The following is a 6,908-nucleotide window of genomic DNA, read 5'->3' on the forward strand; positions in this document are numbered from 1 at the left end:
AGAATGAATGAGCAGAACCAGGAGAACAGCATATACAATATTGTATAAGGACTAGTGATGAAGAATGCTCCCTATCTCCTGACAGAGAGGTAGTAGAATAAATATACAAAAAGAGGCACAAATTTTTGGACATGGTCAATATAGGAATTTGTTTTGCTTGCCTATCTATTTTTCTTACAAGGGTTTTTTGTTTTTGTTTTCAGTGAGAGTGGTGGGAGGGAGAAAAAAAATAAATGCTTGATAACAGAAAGTAAAATAAAATGAATCTTCAAAAAATGTTATTCCCCCCCCCCCAAAAAAAAAGCCCAACCTAAAACAGCCCAAACCAAAATACAAAGTTCAGACCTCAGGTATAGAGAACAAAGAGAAGGGGGCTTCCCAAGGTGTGTCCCTTGAACACCAATGTTTCTCAACAAAATTCTGACTCTTTGTGGAGGTCTTGGCAGTATTCTTACACCATCATTTGTTTCAGTGTCACGGCTCTCTTGAGCTCAAGCCATGGCTAATAGGTGGGCTTCTTTCCACTTTCCTCTCAGGTAAGGGTTGTAGTGATTGTGAGTTGTACCCTACTGCCTCTGGATGAAATGAGTTTGCCCTTTTGAAAACAGACCTGGGCTTTTTTTCTTTTTTGTTTTGTTTGGTGAGGCAATTGGGGTTAAGTGACTTGCCCAGGGTCACACAGCTAGTACGTGTTAAGTGTCTGGTCTGAGGACAGATTTGAACTCAGGTCCTCCTGACTCCAGGCCCGGTGCACTATCTACTGCGTCACCTAGCTGCCCCCTTGGGCTTTTTTTCAAGCTCCGTGCCAGGTTCTGCTGCTTCAGTTGCATCCCTGAAACAAGATGGTGAAGGTCAGGTTCAATGGATTTGGCAGTATTGGGTGCCTGGTGACCAGGGCTGCATTCACCTTAGGTGGAGTAGACATCATGGCCAACAATGATCCTTTCATTGGCCTCAACTACATGGTTTATGTATTTCAATATGGCAAATTCAAGGGCACTGTCAAGGCTGAGAATGGAAAGCTGGTGATTAATGGAAAAGCCATCTTCTAGGAGTGGGATCCCTCCAATATTAAATGGAGAGATGCTGCAGCTGAGTATATCGTAGAGTCCACTGCAGTCTTTACCACCATGGAAAAGGCTGGGGCTCACTTGAAGGGTGGAGCTGATGAGGATGGGATCTGGACCCCAAAAAAGAAAAACCCTGTACTTTCCCACATGGCCAAATCTCTGGCATTCACCTGAGGCTATAATCCCATCAACTGGCCTTTCATTGTGGCTACAATGAATGTTCTAATAAACCTTGTCTTTGGTTGAAAGAAGGCTTGGGTTGAATTCTTTTGGGCAGGGCCTGCATGTTGTGATTTTGGGGTCCCAGCACCCCTTAACTCTTAAACCTTAACATTTTGGTGGCCTATACGGGGAAACTGCCTAACCCCAAGTTCTTCTCCAGCCAACACTGGAAGGTATATAAGCCTCCCCTCCCCTCCTCCTTTCTTGCTCTGCAGTTGAGGTAGCTCTCCAAGCACCAAGGCTTGGAGGAGCTTTTCAGGCAGACAGTTACAAGGCTATCTCACGCTCGGACTGACGCTCTCATGCTCTTGGTCCACTGGGTCAGTTCGAGGCCATGGACTTGGGTACACCTTCTGCAGCGTAGAGGAGAAGGATGGACACCTTATCTGGAAGTGTATGCCCAATTCCACCAATTCTCTCAGCGCTAGGGAATTGGGAAAACTGCAGTTGCTTTTTGGTTCCCTGAGGCTTACTTAATCCCTTCCCTCTACACCACTGAATCCTTCTTCATGGAAGTTACAGGGAAAAGTTAGAACAGCTAAAAATATCTTGGCAGATTCTGGAGGTTTTGTGATTGATTATTAAGGAGTTTTGAAACACCTCCTCACAACCCTGGTCACTCCCTTCCCTTGAGTCAAGAGGGTATCTGTTAACCCCTCTCATAGGTGAAGAGAGTTTCACTCTTTCCCCCTCACCTTTGATTTTGTCCTTCCCTATCTGGGGAAAGGAAGGAGGGGGAGGGGCAGCAGCTACAGCATGGGGCCCCACTGGCAATGGCCTCGGGTCCTGGGGCAACCTTTGCCTGGAAACATCACCCAAGTTCAGCACATACTGCTCAAGGTAAAGAAGCTAACCTCTGTACTTGGGTAAGCATGCTCTTTTAAAGTTGTAGTTTTAATTGTTAATGACGAGATGTTGATTCTCTGTGTAAGATAATTTGGAAATGCATTTAACAAAACTGAAGTCATCTGACTGGTAATGGGTTTGTTTCAAGTTTCAAATTGGTGAATTTTTTGTATCAGTTATGTCAAGCAACTTTTCATAATTTGGTTACCGCTAAAATAATTTGGCTATTGTTGGTTATTGTTTTAATGTGTAAGAAAGCTTTAATGTTGTCAAAAAGCTTGTTTGGGTTATGGCTTGCTGAGAATTTGCAAGTATATAGAAATAATTTCTAATGATTGGCTTTTTACACCAGAACAAATTTAAATTTGAGATGTAAATCCTGGAAAAGTTTTTCCTAAGCTGTGATTAGTGAAACTTGCTGTTTGAGGTAAAAGCTCATAGCATTTTATTTTGAGTTGTCTGATGGATCATAATCCATTGATAATCAATAATCCACCATCTGAGAGAAATGCCACAAGCTACTCGGAGAGAATGTAATACTGGTGGGAAGTCAGCACTGGGAAAAGCTGAGAGGACAATTTTAGCCTCAGTCTAAGACGGGATCGTCCTGGATCAGTTTCCCCATTATGTTCCTTTGAAAAGGAATGTTACCCATCTGGCTATTCCTGAGTCTGGCTATGAGGTGGGATTTGATACTGCATGGTTGGAACTGAATTATGTGAATCCAAACAGCTAAGGATGTTTTATCCTGTCATATCTGGGCCCTTCAGTCTTCTCTGTCAGATTTGTGTCTTCCAGACTACAGGTCATTTACCTACAGTTGGTAGCAAACAGCGTGTACTAGCAAAAATCTCCACGTTGTTTCCTGGATGCAGTCTGTGCTTGGTTCCAGTCAACCTCTTCTTGGGGACCCCCCTCAAGACAGGGACAGCTTTATGTTCCTTGCCAGCAGGAAGCAGTTTCAGAAACCGCGACTTTCATCCCTTACCCCAAAAGAATTTGGGTCCCATTTGTTTGAGGGGGGAATGATGAGGATGGGATCTGGACCCAAAAAAGAAAAACCCTGTACTTTTCCACATAGCCAGATCTCTGGCATTCACCTGAGGCTATAATCCCATCAACTGGCCTTTCATTGTGGTTATGATGGATGTTCTAATAAATCTTGTCTTTGGTTGAAAGAAGGCTTGGGTCGAATTCTTTTGGGCAGGGCCCGTGTGTTGTGATTTTGAGGTTCTAGAACCCTTACTCTCGAAACCTCAACAGAGCCAAGCAGCTCATCATCTCTGCCCCTTCTGCTAATGCCCCAATGTTCATGATGGGTGTGAATCATGAGAAATATGATAATTCCCAAAGACTGTCAGTATTGCCTCCTGCACTACCAACTCCTTGGACCCCTTGGCCAAGGTCATTCATGACAACTTTGGCATTGTGGAAGGACTCATGACTATAGTCCATGCCATTACTGCTACCCAGAAGACAGTAAATGGCCCTTCTGGTAAGCTGTGGTGTGAGGGGTGTGGTGCTGCCCAAAATATCATCCCTGCTTCCACTGGTGCTCCTAAAGCTATAGGCAAGGTCATACCTGAGCTGAATGGGAAGCTCACAGGCATGGCTTTCCGTATTCCTACTCCCAATGTATCTGTTGTAGATATGACCTGCTGCCTGGAGAAACCTGCCAAATATGATGATATCAAGAAAGTGGTGAAGCAAGTATCAGAAGGATCCTTGAAGGGCATCTTGGGCTACAGAGGACCAGGTTGTATCCTGTGACTTTACCACAACACCTACTCTTCTACCTTTGATGCTGGCCCTGCTAATGCCCTCAATGACCATTTTGTGAAGCTCATTTCCTGGTATGACAATGAGTATGGTTGTAGCAACCTGTAGCAGGCTTCATGGTCTACATGGCCTCCCAGGAGTAAAGGAGAAAACCATGGAACTTCATGCCCAGCCAAAAAAAGGAGATCCACCACTGGGGAGCCTACATTCCTAACCTATAGTGGGGATCCCATGTCCCATTCACATCCTTGTCCCAAAGCACCCCTGCAGTAAGGGGGAGAAGCCTAGAGTCCTATATTGTATACCATCAATAAAGTCACCACATTCAATGCAAACCCCCCCCCCCAAAACCCAGACCTATCAGCTGTTGCCCCATTCTCATTATAGATAATAATAATGGCTTACATTTGCATGGTTAGAGTTTATTGAACACTTGTCATACAATATCTCTTTTGATCATCTCAACAGCCCCGTGAAGTAGGTAATACAAGTATTAGTGTAAGCAGCTAAAATGTGCAGTAGATAAAGTGCTGGATATGAAGTCAGGCAAACTCAAGTTCAAATCCAGCTTTAGGCACTTTCTGGCTATGTACACCATTTCCTTATCTACAAAATTGGGATGGTAATAATAGCACCTACCTCAGAGGGTTGTTTTGAGGATAAAATGAAAAAAAAATTTGTAAATGGCTTTACAAACTTTAAAGCACTTGTGGACTGAAAAGGATTGAATTTTAACTCATTTGAATTTGAAATTTCTAGCTTTATTTACTCTAATGACTATAGCTGATCTTTGAGCCACACCCCGCCCCCTTTTAGTCTTTCCAAACATCCAAGCAGCAGCATCTGTTGATGTGGTTGCTGTTCCCACAAAACATTTTCACTCAAGTAGAACCTGAATTTGTGTCTACTTCCCTCTTTACCTTTACGATACCCATTGTCCCATATCTTCTGCCATTTGTCATTGTCATTGTTAGTCAATCAGTGCTCCAGTTCTTGCTCTTCCATACTATTGTTCAACTGATTTGTTTAGAGTTATTTCAACCATTAACCATATTGTATTGATATATCTGATTCCATTTGCTCTCTTTTTTCCTCTCCCTAACCCAATAACCACACTTTTCCCTTCTACAAGGTTTTTTTGCTTTCTTCTCAATCTGCCATTCTGTCCTCTGTCTACTCATTCTTTCTTCTATTTCATTCAAACTTTCTCAAATTTCTTTCAGCTACTTGCTTTCTTTCTCCCTCCCCAATCGCTTGTTCCTTGTAGTTGTATCTTCATTGTTTTCCTCAGAAAGGGAATTAGGAGTAGATTTGTCACTTAGAGCAGGAGAATGGTGGAAATGTCCAGAGGAGGGAGGCTAAGACAATGAAGAGTCTTGAAATGATGCCATCCAAGAATTGGATGAAGGAGTTTTGGCCTGGTGAAAAACTGTATTGGGGGGGGGTATGTGATAGATATTTTACAAGTATCATTTCAGAGGGATTCCATTTGTTCAGTTCTATCCCAGAAGGCAAAACTAGGAGTAATTGGGTAGAAGTTGTGGACTAACATTTCCTTATTTTCTGAACCAAGGAAGGGTTCAATGGCCTCTAAGGCCCTTTCCAACTCATGAGATTATGATTCTAGATTCCCTTTTTTATGTTAGGCATTCAGATACTTTTCTTGACCATATAATTAATATGATTAAGTTAAAAGTTAGTATAGAAGTTAATTCAACAGAGAAATAATCACAACCCTAACAAAACAAAACAACTTGCTTGGGAACAATGCAATTCTATGGCAGATATGTGTCATTCTTCCCTACTTATATCTGAATTGTGGGTGTGGTTTTGCCCAGATAAGGAACCCCCCCCCCCCAAGGGGTTAGCTATTTTTATCAAGCTTCTGAGTATCTGTTGTATCTAGGGCCCTGTTCTAGATATTAAGGATAAAGAGGTATTGTTCATAGTGACTTTCTCCACTGTATTCCTCAATTCATATCTCCTACTGGCAAATCTTCCTTATAATCTTACACCCACATTTTATTTTCCATTAGATACCCCTCCCCTCTCCCAACTGCTGCCTGTTTCTTTAACCTTCTATGTTCCATTTCTTTTGTTTCCTTCAATTCCCTAGTACTCTCAAGTTCCCATTCTGCTCAGATATGCATTAACAAAAAATTCTCTGGGCTCCAGCTTCTTTTTTCTCCTCCCCTCCTTCCTTCCTTCCCTGGCTCCAGTGGCAGCCAAAAGGCTCTGCCCTCAAAATCAAAGGTTTCCACAAGGAAACCAGAGAATAGAGAAATAATGGAAGTCTGTCTACTGGCAGCAAATGGGCTGCTAGGGAATATTCTAGTGCCTTCAGGAAGTGAAAAATGTCTGCTTCTGGAGAGTAAATGGTTCTGGAATGAAGAGAATTGTGGGAATGTTGGGATATCAAGGAGAAGGAAGCTGCATTGGTTCCTTATTATTTATCAGTAGCTAGTTATAGTGGGGAGAAGAGCCCACTTAGCCTAATAGCAATTAAGAATAGCCTGAATAAAACTTTATTATAACACCACTTTCTCTCTTGCTTTTTTTCTTACTGGACATAGAGTAAGTGGTTTTCATAAAATCTGGGTTGAAAGGAACCTCAGAAGCCACCAAGAGCACTCAGTACTTGAATCCTTTCTATAATATTCCTGAGAAGTAGTCAAGCAGTCTTCCCTTGAGAACCTCTAGTGACGGGGAATAACATATCCTGGGGCAGCCAATACCACTTGGAGACAGCTCTCATCACTGTAAAGTTTTTCATTACATCAAGCTCAAAACTGTTTGTTTTTGTTTTAAGACCTTTCCAGTCATCTTCGGAATATGCCTTTTCCATTCAGGCCATCATCTCCCTCTCCTCCCCATCCCCTTTGGACTTGTCCATGGTACTACTCTGGGCTTTGTCCAGCTTTTTCTTTTAACTCACTGGATCCATACCTTCATTTCACTTACCTGCCACCTCCAAAGGATACACTCCGGCCT

The 6,908-nt window shown here is 42.6% G+C and overlaps 1 pseudogene; it reads left to right on the top strand.

The window, feature by feature from the left end:
- The first annotated feature begins 785 nt into the window (after positions 1–785).
- Positions 786–4,060, top strand: LOC114034495 (annotated as a pseudogene).
- Positions 4,061–6,908: the final 2,848 nt, after the last annotated feature.

This window comes from Vombatus ursinus, unplaced genomic scaffold (genome assembly GCF_900497805.2).
Source record: "Vombatus ursinus unplaced genomic scaffold, bare-nosed wombat genome assembly UNPS02008996.1, whole genome shotgun sequence".
In the NCBI taxonomy this organism is placed as follows: Eukaryota; Metazoa; Chordata; class Mammalia; order Diprotodontia; family Vombatidae; genus Vombatus; species Vombatus ursinus.